The 19,651-nt window shown below is 37.8% G+C and overlaps 1 protein-coding gene across 1 annotated transcript in view; it reads left to right on the top strand.

Annotated features, from left to right (window-relative positions):
* MYOM1 (myomesin 1) overlaps nucleotides 1–19,651 on the top strand; it is a 165,080-nt gene that overhangs the window by 30,457 nt on the left and 114,972 nt on the right.

Here is a 19,651-nt window from a genome sequence, read left to right as displayed (position 1 = left end):
GTTGTTAATGTCACTGCTTGTGTATTTATTTCCTTTCCCCAAGGCTATAGAATCTATAGAGTTTTCTGCATTTGTATTAAAATTTTTTTGAAGTTTGTTTATTTTTGAGAGAACATGAGCAGGGGAGGGGCAGAGAGAGAGGGAGTCACAGAATCCAAAGCAGGCTTCAGGCTCCGAGCTGACAGCACAGAGCCTGACGTGGGGCTGGAACTCATGAACCACAAGATCATGACCTGAGCTGAAGTCGGACGGTTAACTGACTGAGCCACCCAGGCGCCCTATGAATTTGTATTTTAAAGAGATCTTCACTTCTTCAACTCTGTTGCTAAATTTATGTTAAAATTTTAAACAAATTCTTCTTTTAACCATATGTGTAATATTCATATTTATTAAAAACATTTTTTATTACGTTTCTTTATTTTTGAGAGGCAGAGAAAGACAGAGCACGAGTAGGGGAGGGGCAGAGAGAGAGGGAGACACAGAATCCGAAGCAGGCTCCAGGCTCCGAGCTGTCAGCACAGAGCCCGACGCGGGGCTCGAACTCACAAACTGTGAGATCATGACATGAGCCGAAGTCGGACGCTCAACTGACTGAGCCACCCAGGCACCCCTATTCATATTTATTTATAATTGGATATATTATATTAAACATTAGTAATTGAACTTTGAGCATTTTTATATTTTATTCAGAAAAAAATTGCTCTGTGTTATCTTTGGAACACGTAGCCATTTCAGCTTTAAAAGCCTCACATAATAAGCTTTCTATAGGATATGGAACTGTAATTATTTTCCTATACTCAACTTCACATCGTGTTCTTTCCTACTATGTCTGTATTTTATGTAGGCAGGAAGGTAGGTAGGTATTCATTAATGGCTTTAATGTTGAAGAACTCAGACTCTTGGTAGAAATATACTAACCTAGAAATGTTGACCCAGAAACAAGAGAGGGAAGAAAACACCAATATTTTTCCCTTTATGTAATGCAATGTAAAGGAAAAGAAAGCCAACCTAATCCTGGGGTTATTTTAGTTTTTCTTTTTTTAGACCTAGAGCTAACAGGTGCAGATAATATTCTTTGAACATTTCAGAATCTTCGTAATTCCTTTAGGTTGTATTTTCGTTCTCTCAAAATGGAGGAGCAACTTTTCCCCGCTAAATGAAATATCTCTCTTTGGATTGTGACAAGTGTTGTTGATTAAAATCCTTAGCGTTATAAATGCAATTCTGTGGAATGTATGTAAACACTAGGCTTGATCTATTTTTACCCTCTGCTTTGTTATTAGATGTCCAGTGGTAAAATGGAAACTATGGAGACTGATATGTGCTCAGGGCTTGGCTGACCTCAGTAAATCTTAGGAACAATGGCTCGTTCAGCGTCAATGTGGTTATAAGCACAGATCAGTTACCAATTGAATGGTAAGCCAAGGGTTATAAAATAAATCCTGGAACACTTATTATAAATGCCTTTATTCTTAGTCACAGTGAAAAAAAACCCCTAAATTAAAGTAATTCAGGAAGACAAAGTGACACAAGATTGTTGTTTCATGCAAATAATCCACAAATACTATCAGTGATTAAAGGAGAAATGGTACTTATAACTACCATTCGGCAAGAGTTCTTAACTTCTATCCTTGAATAGATTTCAACAGGGTCTTGGTTGATCTGAAATTATGTACAAAATTAGGCACAGTTGAGAATTTGTTTTTGCTGAGAAAGACCATAGTTTTTATCAGATTCCCGGAGAACACTGTGACTCAACAAAGGTCAGAACCACTGCACTAGAAAGTGTGAATATAAACATCAGACAACCCAGTGTGTGGCCTGAGGGTCCCTTTTCCAATACCAATATTATACGAAGTTAGGATGAATTAAGGCAGATATTTATAGGGAGTGTGATATTATGGAAATCATGGTAACTTTCTTTTCAGTAAGCTGGATCACACATTAAGATGGAAATAATAAATGAAATATTTTGTTACACTTGGTAGGAATGAATAACTTTCAAAAAGCAGAGACAACACAGCATAGTCTAGGATGATGGAGGGATTTAGAGTTGTCCCTCAACCCTGTGGTAATGGTAGATATTGAATTTCTTGATTCTAAACAGTTGAAATTCAACCCATATGATGCAATTCAGCACAGTATCCTCTATACTACTGTATCTTTACAGTAACCCTGAGAAGTAGAAATTATTATTCTCTTTTTAAAAATGAGAAAATTTGGGGTGCCTGGGTGGCTCAGTTGAACATGGGTCTCTTGCTTTTGGCTCAGGTCATGATCTCACAGTTCGTGAGGCTCTGTGCTGAGAGTGCAGAGCCTGCTTGGGATTCTTTCCCTCCCTCTCTCCCTCTCTGCCCCACCTGTGCTCTCTTCTCTGTCTCTCTCTCTGCCAAAATAAATAAACATTAAAGAATAAAAATGAGAAAATTAGAGCCCAAGTAGACTAAATAAATTTTCTCCCTTGCACTAAGAAATGGTAGAATAATGATTTTAACCCCCATCGTACCCCAAGCCCCCCACCCTTTCCATGAATACCCAGTGACAGTTATGATCAGCCAACTCCCCTTCACCTCATAGCCACCAGATTTTTCTTGAAGCAGCAATATATAGTTTTTCATTATGTTTCCTTTTATTTGCCCTCCTACTAGAAAAGCCATTGAGCACCACAATAACAAGATTCAGAATAGGGAACAATCGATCCAGGAGCATTCATGAATGCCAAACTTGAAACCTCACAGACTCTTTAACTTGTCACTTAGAATCAGACATAGTGACTCACAAGGGACTGTAGAAGACACTAGTGTGGGGACGAGAAAACTGAGGCATGAGTAACTTGTCTGGGATATTCTGCCTAACTTTATTTTTTTTTATTTTGTTGTTTTTTAAAAATTTTTAAATATTTATTTATTTTTGAGAGAGAGAGAGAGAGAAAGAGAGAGGGTGGGGGAAGGGGCAGGGAGAAAGGGAGACAGAATCCGAAGAAGGCTCCAGGCTCTGAGCTGTCAGCACAGAGCCCTATGTTGGGCTCAAACTCATGAACTGTGAGATGATGACCTGAACTGAAGTATGGCATTTAACCAGCTAGGCCACCCAGGCACACCTCTGCCTAACTTTAAATTATGCCCTTACCTACACTCATGTCACATTGATAAACTACCCTTGGTGGTTACCCAAGTAATAACCTCTTTTGAAACTACTATAGTTTGCAAAGAATATGCTAATGCTCAAAACAATTCCAATTCAGACAGAAGATACCAATGTTCAAAATAGAGACCACTGAACACAGAAGCCTCTGTCTTTTATTGGCAGGTTTGATTACAGCAGGACAGAGGGGGACCTGAAAACCTGCTCTATTTCCCACCCTAGGGTGGTTTCAAAAGATGTTACCAAAGAAATCTACTGCCTGTGGACATTTCTGTGTCTTGACCTCAGCTGCTGGCATCAGATTAGTATCCATTTTCTACATATTCATTTCCAGATGTTATAATGCAAAGGGGATAGTCTTTGGGGTCAAACAGGCTGTGCTTACTTGGAGTTAGACTTGTGACTTCAGATAAGCTAGTTAACCTCTCAGTTTCTTCATCTGTAAAATGGGGAAAATGTTTATCCCTCATGTTGGGAAGTCTAAAAGAAATAATCACATAAGGTACTTGATGTAATAGCACACAGGGACAGTCACTGAGGTTTAAGTATTGTCCATTCATTCACTAACTATTTATTGAATGCCTCCTGTGTGCTAAGCACTGCTCTAGGTGCTTGGGATAGATTGCTGAACAAAACTGACAAAGATTCCTGCCCTCATGGAGGATATGTTCTAGCATGGAGAGACAGGCCATAAACAATAAGTATAATCAAAAGGGCCTTGAATTTTATATCACTCTAGAAGGTAATAGATGTTATGGAAGTAATAAAAAAATCGAGTAGGCTAAGACACATCAGTATGTGGGGTGGGGGTGCAGGTTGGAATTTTAAGTAGTCAGACCTCCTCAGGAAGGTGATATCTGAACAAAGATGTGAAGTAGCAGAGGGAATTGTCTGGCGGAAAGGTGCACCAGACATTGAGAACAGCCACTACAAGGCCTTTCAGCAAGGAACAGCATCGAGGCCACTGAGGGAACAGAGGAATGAGGGGAAAGTACGTGAAGATGTCAGAAAGGAAATGGACAGGGCATGGCCAACCAAATGGCCTTGTGGGCCATTGTAAGAATTTTTTATTCTGAGTTGGAGGGAGTCTTGGCAAAGTTTTGAGCACAGAAATGACTTGATCTGACTTAAGTTGTGACAGGAGCACTGTGGCTGCTCTGTGGAGAACAGACTGGTGCATGAGCAGAAGCAGGTCACCCAGATAGGAGGCCAATGCTGTAGTCCAGGCAGGGCAGATGGGCAGTCAGAAAGGATATGGTGAACATATTTTTGGATTTATTAGCTTTCGCTGAATTCTTACTTCTACCAGATTTGTCACAGGGCTTTTCAACTCCCATAGCCACATAGTTTTGAGGCTGCAAAAAGATCCATGTAGATTTGTTATACAATGAATTTTCTGAGAGTCTCTTTAGGCAGTATAATGATGGTAAAACCATACCCTTATTCTTCATTCCCCAAGATCCAATGAAGTACATTGTTCCACTGTTAGTGTTTTTTAAGGTACTTAATAGGAAAAACACCTGAAATAACCATAGTTGTATGGGGATTTAGGTCCACCTATAGATTCAAGCGGCTGAATATGAATTACAAAAAATTATTGAACTATAGACAGTTATGGGAAATGAAGTTTGTTTGGAAAGCCACTGATATATCCAGGTTGCCTACTCTTACCTTTTCTCCTCTAGAAATAGTCTCATAGTCTCATCTCTAAATAAAAGCTTAACTATTGTATATAAGGAAAAAGCACCACAGTTTCTGGATTACAAAAGTCAATTTAGTGTTCTGGGATTTGTCTTCCACATTTTAAATACTAAGAAAATGACGAGTTACATTATTTCCCATATGAAAGAAAAAGATCAGAGAAAAATCTAATGAAAGCAGAAAAGTCAGTTACTTTTTTCCCCCAAGAAATAGGCAAGTTTATTGCCAATTACTTCTTTTTTTACAAAAAAATACTTTATTTTAAAGTAATCTCTATACCCAACATGGGGCTCAAACTTACAACCCCAAGATCAAGAGTCACGTGCTCTGCTGACCAAGCCAGCCAGGTGCCCTGCCGATTACTTCTTTATAAGCCAACTGAGTTATGTTCTGAATCCCTGAATCCAAGGAGAGTAGCCTTCGCCATATGTCAATCTCCTGTCCCTACTATCACTGCTATAAACATGTGGCTTGTTTGCATGGAGAGAACTGGGACTGTCACTCCTGGTAATACCGCTTCATATTATCAGCAGTTTGTGGATCCACAGAACTGTGGAATGGTCAAACAGGAAGAGACCAAAAGCTCATCTAACTTAAGCCCTTCCTTTCACAGGTACTTACACTGAGTCCAGGTAGGATGTGATTCATTCTGTTACCTGTGCTTTGCCCTGTCACTCAAAACCGTTATTTGCTGGGCTCTTTTGCGGGATAAATTCAAGTTTAGATGATACAAGATACCTCCAGAATGGCATTCATCTTCCACAGACAGGTGAACCATCCTGTGAGAAGGAAGGCATGTCCTTTAGTAGAGTAGGAATAGAATGGGTCAGCCAAAGGTGGAAGGGGGGCAAAGTGGTACCTCCCAGGCTCCAATGTGAAATGTGAGCTCTGTTCCTGGCTGGCTGGGCAGTAGAGTGTAACTGAGCTTCCCTACAGAGATGTCCGAACTCTGGAAGCCCAGGGGAGCCGTAGCAACAGGCTTGACCTTTTCCACAGCAGCCTTTCTAGATGAAACAAGAGAAAGCAAGAGCACCTCAAAGGAGGGGGGGTAACTTCCATGCAACCACAGTGACCATCCTCAAAGTGGGGTGGGATGTGGATTTCTGGGCTGCCTTATAAATAATAAGACTAACTTTTTAAAACCCTGGACAATTTTCAGTTCACAGACTAAAACTTTATAAGGCATCTCCTTCAAGTGTCGTGCATAATATAATATCTAGGAACTATGGAGTAAACCTTTTCACTTCTGCTTAAAAATAGGCCATAATCTGGGTTAATTTCTAAAATAGTCATAAATGGATAAAAACTGAAGGGTATGTGTAGAGAAGGACCACAAAAGATTTAAATCTCTCAGTGTTTTACTCCTTCACCTTTTCTAGAACACATGACTGTTCTCCATTCATGTTGAAAAGTGGTTCAAACCTCCATGGTATTTGCTTTTAGCTCACGGCTATACATTAGCTGTGGAAAATTACCAAAAGGAAGATAAAATGTTAATTATCGGTGGAAACTTAAATAATGGAAAAAATAAAGCAATAAAGAGAAGAAAAAATTGTGGCTACATTCCTATTTAAATAGCTAAACATTTTTTTTAAAACTAAAAATAAAATATTTTCATGGCTAAGAAAGTGAAATGGAGAAGGGGAAAAAAGACAAGTGTAAGGTAAATAATGCAAAACCAAACAAAAAACCAAGAATGTTTACTTATTATGGCGCTACACATCAGTAAATTTCAAGAGTGATGTTAATCAAACAAAATTCATGCTCATATCTTATTAGAAGCCTTTTCTGCAAAGTGTATTAGTGAAAAAGAAAGGACTCAAAGTCTACTACTTGTCTAACTTTGATGTTCTCCTGAAACCTCCATAAGTGTTCGGATTGGGAAACAGGAGAATTGAAAGGTCAGTAGAAGTGTTGAGCCTGACATGATACCCATATCAAAGGAGGATCATAGAACGAAGCTACTCTAAATCAAAAGTAGATCCGAAACAACCTTTTCATAAAACCCCAAAGAAAGTATTGTCTTTCAAGTTTTGCAAGAGGGAGATATGACTGATGGAAAAGTAGAAATGAAAAGAGAGACTGCAAACTTCAAGTACTTATTCCTGACCCTCCAGGGGGTGCTGAAGATGAAAGAGATAGGGCTTCAGATACCAGAAGCCCCCAAGGAGTGGCTGACTAGCTGAGTGAAGACAGCCGAGAAGGATGACCCATAGTTCACTAAAACCGCTGCCTCTCCCTTTCTTCTGGTAAACAGCTGAGCATTTTGTTTGTATGCAACAGGAATAAGTTGCAAATATATACGAAGATGCGGTTTTAAAGGAAAATTGTTGTAATAATAAAAGTGAGTTCAGTTCTTTTGTGACCACTCAGTAAAGTCTAACGATGACACATACATAAGTCAGCAATAAAAATCGAGCTTTTACTTTGAAGCTTTTGCACCTACCACTGTGTCATCCCAGGATGACCTACCCCTCTTTCAATGTCCAGCTCTTCCACAAAGGATTCCCTGGTAACCCCAGACGGAAGTTGTCTCTCAAGCCTGTGAATTCAACTTTTGTTTGCACTGTTCTTTCTGCGTATCTGCCTGTGTTCCTTCTGTCCTTTTGTGCTTTCTTCCTTGATGGACATTATACGACATGTCAGGCCTGGTAGCATTTATTCCCCTATAAATTGTAAAGCTCTGAGAAAGCAAGGGTCTTTAATTTCTCTTTATATCTCCTTCCCACCCCAGTCAGGCACAGTATTTTGCACACAGTAGAATATGAATAAATATGTTTATAGGATCTGTCGAATAAATCAAGTTGTTAAGGAAAGTTAAAAAATAAACCTGTGGAAATTTCAGTGGTACTGTTACATATAACACAGTTTGAAAGGCTATTTTTGAAGTTACCTTTCTCCAGCACCTTCTAGAATATCAGCTACATGCTAAGTTTATGTTTAACTTTATGAGAAACTATTCAATTGTTTTCTGCAGTGACTGTACCATTTTACATTCCCATAGCCATGTATGAGAATTCCAGTTTATCCACATTAGTTACCTTCTGTCTTATTTATTATAGCCATTCTTGTCGGTAGGTAGTGGGGTCTCATTTTGGTTTTAATTTGCACTTACCTAATGACTAATGATGTTGACCATCTTTTTATATTCTCATTAGCCATTTATATATCTTCTTTGGTGACAAGCCTGTTCAAATCTTTTGCTTCTTTTTTTCTTTTGCATATTTTTAAATGGATTTTTTCTGCTTATTATTGAGTTGTCAGAGTTATTTGAATATTTTACATACAATCCTTTATTAGATATGTATTTGAAAATATTTTCTCTCATTCCTTTCATTCTCTTAACAGTGTCTTTCAAAGGCCAGAACTTTTCAATTTTGATGAAGTTTAATTCATTCCTTTTTTCTTTCTTTTTGAATCATGCTTTTGGTGTTATCGCTAAGAACTCTTTGGCTAACTCAATATCATAAAGAGTTTCTCTTATCTTCTAAGAGTTTTATAATTTTCACTTTTACATGTAGAAATTTGATCCATTTTTTTGGTGCCTGGGTGGCTCAGTTGGTTAAGTGTTTGACTTTGGCTCAGGTCATGATCTCACGGTTCATGGGTTCAAGCCCCGCTGTCTGTGCTGATGGCTCAGAACCTGGAGCCTGCTTCGGATTCTGTGTCTCCTTCTCTCTCTGCCCCTCCCTCACTTGCATTCTGTCTCTTTTTGGTTCTTGAAAATAAATGAATGTTAAACATTTTTTAAAAAGATATAAAAACAAAGGAAATTTGATGCATTTTTAATTTTTAATTAAATTACGCATGTGATATTGAGTAAAGTTCTAAGTTCATCCTTTCACATATGGATATACAATGGTCCAGCACCATTTGTTGAAAAGGTTTTCTTTCCCCCTTTAATTCCTTAGCACCTTTATCAAAAATGAATTAATTAAAATTGTTACTTATAAAAAGTTTTAAATCAGTGAATATAAGTCTTCAAACTCAGTTCCTCTTCTACAAAAAATCTTTTGCCTATGTGTTCCTTCACATTTCTGTATAAATTTTAAGATAACCTTGGCAGTTTCTACAAAGAAAAAAATCTGCTGGGATTTTGATAAGAATCATGTTGAGGGGTGCCTGGGTGGCGCAGTCGGTAAGCATCCGACTTCAGCTCAGGTCATGATCTCACAGTTTGTGAGTTTGAGCCCTGCATTGGCCTCTGTGCTGACAGCTCAGAGCCTGGAGCCTGCTTCAGATTCTGTGTCTCCCTCTCTGTCTGCCCTTCCCTCACTCATGCTCTCTCCCAAAAATAAACAAATGTTAAAAAAATTAAAAAAAAATAATGTTGAAACTGTAGAACAATTTTGGAAAATGTGCCTTCTTAACAATATCTTTTAGTCCATGAACATGAAATATTTATTTATTCAGATCTTTTTTCACTTATCATAATAATGTTTTGTCATTTTCAATACACAAGTTTTCTACTTCTTTGTCAAAAGAAGTACTACACCCAACATGGGGTTCAGACTTACAACCCTGAGATCAAGAGTCCCATACTCTACTGACTGAGTCAACCAGGGGCCTCTAAGTGTCTTTGGATATGCAATGGGGCTTTTGTAGCAGCCTACAATTGGATTTTTAAAAATCCCCATTCTGACAATATCTGCTGTTCCTTGGAGTTTTTAATCCCTTCACATTTAATAAAATTACTAATATGGTTGGTGTTATGTTTGCTACTTTTGGTTTTTTTTTTCTATATATTTCATATCCTTTGTATATCTCATATCCTTTGTTCATTTATTTCTCCTTTATTGCCCTGTTTTATGTTAAATAGTCATTTTTAGTGTACCACTTAATTTCATTGTTTCTTAACTACATTTTTTTTTAAAGATATTGCTTTAGGAATTGCAGTGCACATATTAACTTACCACATTCTACTTCAGATTTATACTAATTTAATACTGGTAGAACAGAGAAACTTTGCTTCAACGTGGCTTCATTTCCTCCCCTGTCCTTTGTACAATGGTCATATATATTAAAATTAATATTATAAACCCAGCAATGCAGTATGATAACTATTGCTTTATGCAATCTATGTCTTCAAAGTATTGAAAAGAATGGAAATGTATATATGCAAATACATTTATCCAAATATTTACTTTGTGGTATTCTTCACAAAGAAGAGTATGTATGTGTGTGGATTCAAATTACTGTCTGGTGTCATTTCCTTTAAATTTTTTTTTAATGTTTATTTTTGAGAGAGACAGAGACAGAATGCGAGTGGGTTAGGGGCAGAGAGAGAGGGAGACACAGAATCCGAAGCAGGCTCCAGGGTCTGAGCCGTCAGCACAGAGCCCGATGCAGGGCTCGAACTCACAGAGCTGTGAGATCATGACCTGAGCCAAAGTCAAGACACTCACCTGGCTGAGCCACCCAGGCGCCCCTGGTGTCATTTTCTTTAAACCTGAGGGATTTGCTTTAACACTTTTTGTAAGGCAGGTCTGCTAGCAATGAATTCTCTCAGTTTTCATTTGTCTGGGAATGTCTTCACTTTGACTTCAGTTTTGAGTGATAGTTTTATTAGATATAGAATTTTTTCATTGAAGTATAGTTGATACACAATGCCACATTAGTTTCAGGTGTACAAGATGGTGATTCAGCAAGTCTATACGTTATGCTGTGCTCACCACAAGTGCTACCATTTGTTACCATATGACACCATTAGAATACCATTAATTATATTCTCTATGCTATACCTTTCATCTCCATGACTTATTCAATCCGTAATGGGAAGCCTGTATCTCCCACTCCCTTTCAGCCATTTTGCCCATCCTCCTACCTGCCTTCCCTCTGCCAACCATCAGATTGTTTTTTATATTTGTTTATAGGTATGCTTCTGCTTTTTGTTTGTTTTGCTTTTTTAGATTCCACATAAAATGAAATCGCATGGCATTTGTCTTTGTCTGAGTTATTTCACTTAGCATAATGCCTTTTAGGTGTATCCATGTTGTCATAAATGGCAAGATCTTATCCTTTTTTTATGGGTGATTAATATTTCATTATATATTATATGTATATTATATATAAGTTAATTTTTTAATATATTCATCTATCAATGGATACTTGGGGTACTTCCATATCTCAGCTATTATAAATAATACTGCAGTAAACATAGGGGTGCATATATCTTTTTGAATTAGTGTTTTCATTTTTGGGGGGGTTAAATACCCAGTAGTGGAATTACTGGATAATGTGGTATTTCTATTTTTAATTTTTTGAGTAGTCTCTTTACTGTTTTCCACAGTGGCTGTACCAATTTACATTCCCACCAACAATTTACAAAGATTCTTCTTTCTCCGCATCTTCATCAACACTTGTTATTTCTTGTCGTTTTGATTCTAACCATTCTGATAGGTGTAAGGCAATAATCTTGTGGTTTTGATTTGCATTTCCCTGATGGTTAATGATGTTAAGAACCTTTTAATGCTCATAGACACTTCTCCAAGAAAACATCCAGATGGCCAACCGACACATAAAACAATGTTCAATATCACCCATCATCAGGGAAATACAAATCAAAACCACAATGAGCTACCACCTCACACCTACCAGAATGGCTGACATTAACAACTCAGGCAACAATAGATGTTGGCGAGGATGCGGAGGAAGAGGATCTCTTTTGCACTGCTGGTGGGAATGCAAGCTGGTGCAGCCACTCTGGAAAACTGTATGGAATTCCTCAAAAAGTTAAAAATAGAACTACCCTATGACTCAGCAATTGCACTACTAGGTATTTATCCAAGGGATATAGGTATGCTGTTTCGAAGGGGTACATGCACCCCAATGTTTATAGCAGCACTATCAACAATAGAGCCAAAGTATGGAAAGAGCCCAAATGTCCATCGATGGATGAATGGATAAAGAAGAAGTGGTATATATATGCAATGGACTATTACTCGGCAGTCAAAAAGAATGAAATCTTGCCATTTGCAACTATGTGGATGGAACTAGAGGGTATTATGCTAAGCGAAATTAGTCAGAGAAAGACAAAAATCATATGACTTCACTCATATGAAGACTTTAAGACACAGAACAGATGAACATAAGGGAAGGGAAGCAAAAAAAAAAAAAACAGGGAGGGGGACAAAACATAAGAGACTCATAAATATGGAGAACAAACTGAGGGTTACTGGAGGAATTGTGGGAGGGGGGATGGGCTAAATGGGTAAGGCGCATTAAGGAATCTACTCCTGAAATCATTGTTGCACTATATGCTAACTAATTTGTAGGTAAATTAAAAAAAAAAAAAATCTTTTCATGCTCAACATCTCTTGAGCCATCTGTATGTCCTGTTTGGAGAAATGTCTATTCAGATCCTGTGCCAAATTTTTAATCAGTTTTTTTTTTATGTTGAGTTGTATAAATTCTTTACATATTTTAGATATAACCCCTTACTGGATATATCATTTGCAAATATCTTCTCCCATTCAAAAGATTGCCTGTTTGTTTTGTTGATGGTTTCCTTCACAATGCAAAAGCATTTTAATTAGGTATAGACCCAATAGTTTATTTTTGCTTTTGTTTTTCTGGATATAGAATTCTTTTTGTTTTAATATTTTTTTATTTTTTTTGCAAGTGGGGGAGGGGCAGCCGGAGGTGGACGGAGGATCCGAAGTGGACTCTGTGCTGATAGTTTGACAACAGCGAGCCTGATGTGGGGCTCGAACTCACAAACTGCAAGATCATGACCTGAGCCAAAGTGGGATGCTCACTCGACTGAGCCACCCTGGTGCCCCTCGATATAGATACTAACTTTTTTCAGAACTTAAATAGCTCAGTCATATCAATGCCTTCTGGGATATATTGTTTCTGATGAAAAGTCAACCATTAATATATTTTTCTCCTGTATGTGATTAATCATTGTACCCTTGCTACTTTCAAGATTTCTCTCTGACGTTGGTTTTCAACAGTTTAACTATGATTTATCTAGGTTTGTATCTCTTTTGTGTGTACCTTACTTGGGTTTGTTGAGCATCCTGGATCCATAGAGTAATACTTGTCATCAAATTTGGAAAGTTTTAAGCCATTTCTTTAAATATATTTTCCTACCCTTTCTCTATCTCTCTTCTTTATGATATTACTATTACTCATATATTGGAATGTTTGATGATGTCCCACAGGTCTCTGCAAATTTTAAAAGTTTTACTCATTCTTTTACCTGTTTTTTAGATTGGATAATTTTTATCTTCAAGTTCACTGATACTTTATTCTTCTAAAATCTTTTTTTTTTTTAATTTTTTTTCAATGTTTTTTTTTATTTATTTTTGGGACAGAGAGAGACAGAGCATGAACGGGGGAGGGGCAGAGAGAGAGGGAGACACAGAATCGGAAACAGGCTCCAGGCTCTGAGCCATCAGCCCAGAGCCCGACGCGGGGCTCGAACCCACGGACCGCGAGATCGTGACCTGGCTGAAGTCGGACGCTTAACCAACTGCGCCACCCAGGCGCCCCTCTAAAATCTTTTTTGAGTCCCTTTAACAATTTATTATCTATCTATTTATTTTTAAAGTTTATTTATTTATTTTGAGAGAGTGGGGGAGGGGCAGAGAGAGAGGGAGAGAAGGAGAATCCCAAGCAGGCTCAGCACTGTCAGTGAAGAGCCCAACATGGGACTCAAACTCATGATCTGTGAGATCATGACCTGGGCTGAAATTAAAAGTCAGATGCTTAACTGACTGAGTCACCTAGGCGCTCCTTGAATAAATTTGATTCTATTTTATAATTTCTCTTTGTTGACATTCTCTCTTTTTTTGAGTCATTGTCATACTTTCCTTTAATTTTTAAACATGGTTTCCTTTTTTAGTCTTTGAATATATTTATAATTTTTCCTTTGAAGTCTTTGTTAAATCCAACATCAGAGTGCACCCAGAGACAGTTTTTATTTACTGTTTTATTCTGTTGGTGTGGATCACATTTTCCTATTTCTTGGCATGTTCCATAATTTTTGTTGTTGTTTAGAATTGGACATGTTAAAAAATATATTGTAGTAATTCTGGATTCTGAATTTTCCCTTAAATGTATTGCCATTATGCTTTGGTTTTGTTTAATAACTTGTCTAAATGTACTTATAGGATCTGTTTACCAGCACTGTGTGACTGCTGATGTCTTTTAAATTATTGTTCTCATTTTTAAGCCTAAATTCATAGGGATCAACTTGTGTGTGCATAGATTAATGACCTGTAAATGAGTGGCCAGACATTGTGCTCAAACAAAAGAGTTCACTCTCTGGCAGTAGATCTGCGTGTATATTGGTGAGCACATTTAAAGTTCAGGTAACTTGGGGCACCTGGGTGGCTTAGTTGGTTAAACATCTAACTTTGGCTCAGGTCATGATCTCACGGTTTGTGAGTTTGAGCCCCATGTCAGGCTCTGTGCTGACAGCTCAGAGCTTGGAGCCTGCTTCAAATTCTGTGTCTCCCTCTCTCTCTGCCCTTCCCCACTTGTGCTCTCTCTCTCTCTCAAAATCAAGTAAACATTAAAAAATTTAATAAAAAATTCTTTAAAGTTCAGGTAACTTTTGAATACATACTTCCTGGCTTTGCTTAGTCTAGACTCTCTTATCTGTCTTCTGTACATGGACACAGGCTTAGTCAACCAATGATGTGTGGATAGCTTGCATCCTCTCCAGTTTTTTCTATGCAGGCATATGGAGAACTTTTGAAGGCCCCCTGTGGTAGTCTTATTTCCAAGATCTTCCTATTAAATTGCTGGCTGAACTCTCAACAATAGCCAAATTGTGGAAAGAGCCTAAATGTCCATCAACTGATGAATGGATAAAGAAATTGTGGTTTATATACACAATGGAGTACTACGTGGCAATGAGAAAGAATGAAATATGGCCCTTTGTAGCAACGTGGATGGAACTGGAGAGTGTGATGCTAAGTGAAATAAGCCATACAGAGAAAGACAGATACCATATGCTTTCACTCTTATGTGGATCCTGAGAAACTTAACAGAAACCCATGGGGGAGGGGAAGAAAAAAAAAAAACAAAAAACAAAGAGGTCAGAGTGGGAGAGAGCCAAAGCATAAGAGACTCTTAAAAACTGAGAACAAACTGAGGGTTGATGGGGGGTGGGAGGGAGGGGAGGGTAGGTGATGGGTATTGAAGAGGGCATCTTTTGGGATGAGCACTGGGTGTTGTATGAAAACCAATTTGACAATAAATTTCATATATTAAATTGCTGGCTGATATGCCAGTCTGCTGCTTGTCCTAACCATGATTGGAACCTGAGGCTAACTGAGCTTCTGGTCTTCCTTTGTTTGTTTACTACTTAGATTGCTAGTGTTTCCCACAGTGCTTCTGGATATGGAGTTTTATCATACCCTGCTGCAAATCAAGTCAGCCCCCTCTGGCAGTGAACATTCTGATTGTCATGCCTTTTTCTACTTTGGTAGAACTACCTTATAAACTGAGCTAAGGGAGGGGGGAGCAGAGAGGGCTAGGCAGAATGCCATACTTCCATTGTTCATACCTAAAGTTCAGTGGCTTTTTGATGAATAACTAGTTCTCAGTGTTGTGTATGCCTTTGGTTGATTTTCAGAGCCCTGAATGGGTTGGTTTTGACACTTGTATCCATTTTTATCATTGCTTTTGGGGGAGAGTAACTGCTGAAGTAGTCACTCCACCATACTAGAAGTCCCATCTCTGCATCGGTCATTTTTAACAACTCCTCAGCAGATTCTGGTGTGAAGCCAAGGTTGAAAATCACTGAGCTAGGGTAAATACAGGAATGAATGATTTCACTTCATTTAATAAACATTTATTGAACATCATCAGGCACAGTGTGGATACAAAGTGGATAGAGTATGGATACAAAGATTATAGACTATCCCTCTCCGTGGGTGGTTATAGGCAGTGGGAAAGATCAAGTAATAATGCAGTATAACCTGAGCAAATAGGGTTGGGTGAGGCTAGGTTTGGGAGCAGTGTCAACAAAAGACAATGCCTACAGCCCATCATTTTTCTGCAACATGCCAACAGGTTATCACATTTTCAGAAAGTACTATAGCCAGTAAGCAGATCCCTACTTAATGTAAGTATAAATAAAGTTTCTCATCCTGGAGAACTAGGACAGTTTCCCCAAATTACATGATGATTACAAACATAACTTTAAGGAACTGATTTTACTTCATGTAAAATCTAACGAGTTTTTTAAGGCTATATTTTCAACTGAACTGTGATGATTTCATGATCTATGAATAAATTAAGGAATAGCAAATCACAATGGGAGTCAGTATAGGCAGTGTGATATGGTATTATGGTTTCCAAAGTGGGATATCCACAAAGGCAAACCATGGAAGCATAGGAAGAAATATTAGTTAGCACTACTAGTTTTTCAAAAACATCAGATTTGGTCTTTAAAATGTTTCTATTGATTGAATGTTTCATAGAGTGAGTGAGACTATTTATATAGTAATATATGCATAGAACTTACAAATAAACAAACGTATATAAGTGGCATGCCCCCAATATTTTTGGATTGGGAGTGCTCAGTCACAAAAGTTAGAGACCACTGGTATAGTGGTAAGAACACTGACCTAGATGGGTGCTAGTCCTTGCACTACCAACTTGCTGTGTGAACATGGGCAAGTTATAAAGACACTCTGTGTATTCCAAACTATAAAATGAGGAGCCTGTTATAAATATCCTTGAGATATCTTCCTATAAGTGGTTTTGTTCTTTATTTTCCTGTAAAGTATAATTATGAAGTTGTAATAGCAGAATGTTGTCTTTGGTTGTTGTTCAGTATTTGAATTGGATGAAGGTCTAAGCCTCTTTCTGAGTTCCTGAAATATTTCCGGAGAGAGCTTGGCTACATCCCTTCTCTGTGATGCTGCTGGTTGTAGATGTGATGATGCCACACACACCATGATATTTCTTTAAATTCTGTTAACTTTAGGCATATTAACAGGACATACCCCAATTGGTAGCAGAGTGCCAAAATATAGACACAGTTATAGATGTGTGTGTGCATGTATGCACACACAAATCAATCCTTAACCATTGCTTAATTTCATTGCCTCCATAAATGGAAATTCAGAAAGCTTCACGATTTAAGCTGAGTACATAAAGAACATTAATTGTAGTTTTAATAGTTAGAAAACACCCAAATAGATCCATGCATATCAAGTTTAGTGTCTACTCAGAAATGAACTTGTAAGATAGAGGATTATTTTCAATATTTAGATACAACTAAAAACCCAAGAGGTTAGCAAAACCTTATTTCATCTTTTGATTTAAATTCAAAGAAATTTAAATTTTACATGTTCTACTTAAAATATTCTCCTGTAAAAACATTCAGCTTCAGAATTCAATAGAGTAAGATGTTGGGCTTCAGTGTTCACGGATCATAACAAAATAGACTATTGATGGTTTTCTGCAAATAACTATTTGGACTGATTATGACATAGTCAGTTCCTTAAAATTTGATGTTTCTCTGATTTAGTTTTGTTTGCTATCTTCAGTAAATGAGTTATTGCTAAATAGTCTGTTGGCATAGTATTTTAACATCTAATCCCTCACATGCTTTTTATTTATTATTAGTATTTAAAAGCTTAAAGAAACTTTAAAGAACATAACAAAGATTTTTTCCTAAGTACTTTGGATTTTCTTTCTCTTTCTTTCTTTTTCTTTTCTTTTTTTTTTTTTTCAGTTTTGAGAGAGAGAGAGAGCAAGCATGAGTGGGGCAAGGGCAGAGAGAGATAATCCCAAGCAGGCTCTGTGCTGAACCCCACGTGGGACTCCATCTCACAACCATGAGATCATGACCTGAGCCAAAATTAAGAGTTACACACTTAACCAACTGAGCCACCCAGGCACGCCTGGATTTTCTAAATAATACTATATAATACAAAACATCATAATGCTGTCTGTGAAGTTTTTTGTTCCAAATAACATATGACAGGAGATCGATGATAGTGCCATGAATCTTTACCATAAAGTTCAATATTAAAAACCAGCTGCTGTGATTTACCTGTAAAGATGGAATAATGACATTCAGGTACATTCTATGTGATAAGTGCATCATTTAAAAGATTCATCTTAGGGGCACCTGGGTCGCTCAGTCGGTTAAGCATCCGACTCTTGATCTCAACTCAGGTCTTGATCTCAAGGTCGTGAGTTCAAGCCCCATGTTGGGCTCCGTGCTGGGCATGAAGCCTACTTTTAAAAAAAATCATCTTAAAGAGAAAATGACAGAAAAAAGGAGCAACAATACAACAAAAAGAATGACAAATCATAACCATTTTGATGTAGATAAATGTTGAAAATATGATCTCATAAGAATGACTATAGACAGAATGAAAGTAAAAAAGAGCAAAAATAGAAAAGCAAGAGTTGGGGCACCTGGGTGGCTCATTCCATTGAGCATCTGACTTTGGCTCAGGTCATGATCTCACGGTTTGAGAATTGAAGCCCCACATTGGGCTCTGTGCTGACAGCTCGGAGCCTGGAGCCTGCTTCAGATTCTGTGTCTCCCTCTCTCTCTGCCCTCCCTGCTCATGCTCTGTCTCGCTCTCAAAAATAAGTAAATATTTAAAAAAAAATTTTTAAAAGAAAAGCAAGAGTAAAATGAAAAATGCAAATGTTGTATAAGTAGGAGAAAAGGTAACTCTTAAATTCTAAAATTAATTTTATTTTGCATGGTAATTAATTAAAGAGGAGAAGGAAAATAGCACTTTAAACTTAGACCTGCATTAGCACAGCCTGTACTTTGTAATCTACTGGGGGTATAGAATGCAGTCATTTTGCTGCTGCCTGGAACAGGCAGCCAGGAACAAATTTCACTCAGCCTTCCAATTGGTAACCAATCCACAAGCTTGAATTCAAAGTTCTAACCTTTAATTTTAATGCTGATCATAGACTAGGACATAGCTCTTCACCCTAGAGGAGGAGCTAGTTAGTGGGAGAGGAAGAAGTTTGCCACTCCAGTCTGGGGATCAAAGACAGTAGCCTACCCTGTACCCCCAGGCCCAGAGCCACTGCACCCACCTCTGTACTCTCTAGAAGCCCTGTGATTCGGTGCTACTTGTTTAGCAGAGGATAGATTTGCTTGCATTATTATGTGTTCATTTCGCACTATGTGTGCATTTGGCCTGTCTTCTGCTTTGATTTAGGTCATCTCTTTGCTTTTCCTGATGCTTCTTAAAGATTGAGAAAAGGTCAGGTTTGGATGGTTTGGAAGGTTTTTCTGTTTCAACTGGGCAGCTTGCTTTTCCCATGACACATCACACACATGGCTTCACTTTTCCCCCAAATTTTCTGTGGACAAGGGGACTTTTTAGTATTAACATTTTGTTTTAGAATTATTTCAAATTACAAGGATAGTATACACAGTTCTGGTAGAGGTCCCTATTGTGGATATCTTTCATTACAATGTAGACCAGGGGCTTTTAACATGAATCCATGGATTAATTTGAGAGATTCCTGAACTCCTGAAATTTATGACCACTTTATATATTTGAATGAAAATGCATTTCAGTTCATTCAAGAGCTACATAAAGATTGTGCATTTATTTATTTTTATTAAAAATTTTTTAATGTTTTTATTTTTGAGAGACGGAGAGTGAGTGGGGGAGGGACAGAGAGAGAGAGAGAGAGAGAGAGAGAGAGAGAGAGTGAGTGGGGGGGAGACACAGAATCTGAAGCAGGCTCCAGGCTCTAAGCTGTCAGTACAGCTGACTGAGCCACCCAGGTGCTCCTAAAGACTGTACTTTTAGTTTTATCAATCCTTTTCTCTAGGTGCAACCTCTTCTCTCAT

The sequence above is a fragment of the Lynx canadensis genome, chromosome D3 (assembly GCF_007474595.2).
Source record: "Lynx canadensis isolate LIC74 chromosome D3, mLynCan4.pri.v2, whole genome shotgun sequence".
Classification (NCBI taxonomy): Eukaryota; Metazoa; Chordata; class Mammalia; order Carnivora; family Felidae; genus Lynx; species Lynx canadensis.
This window is presented reverse-complemented; position numbering and strand designations above follow the sequence as displayed.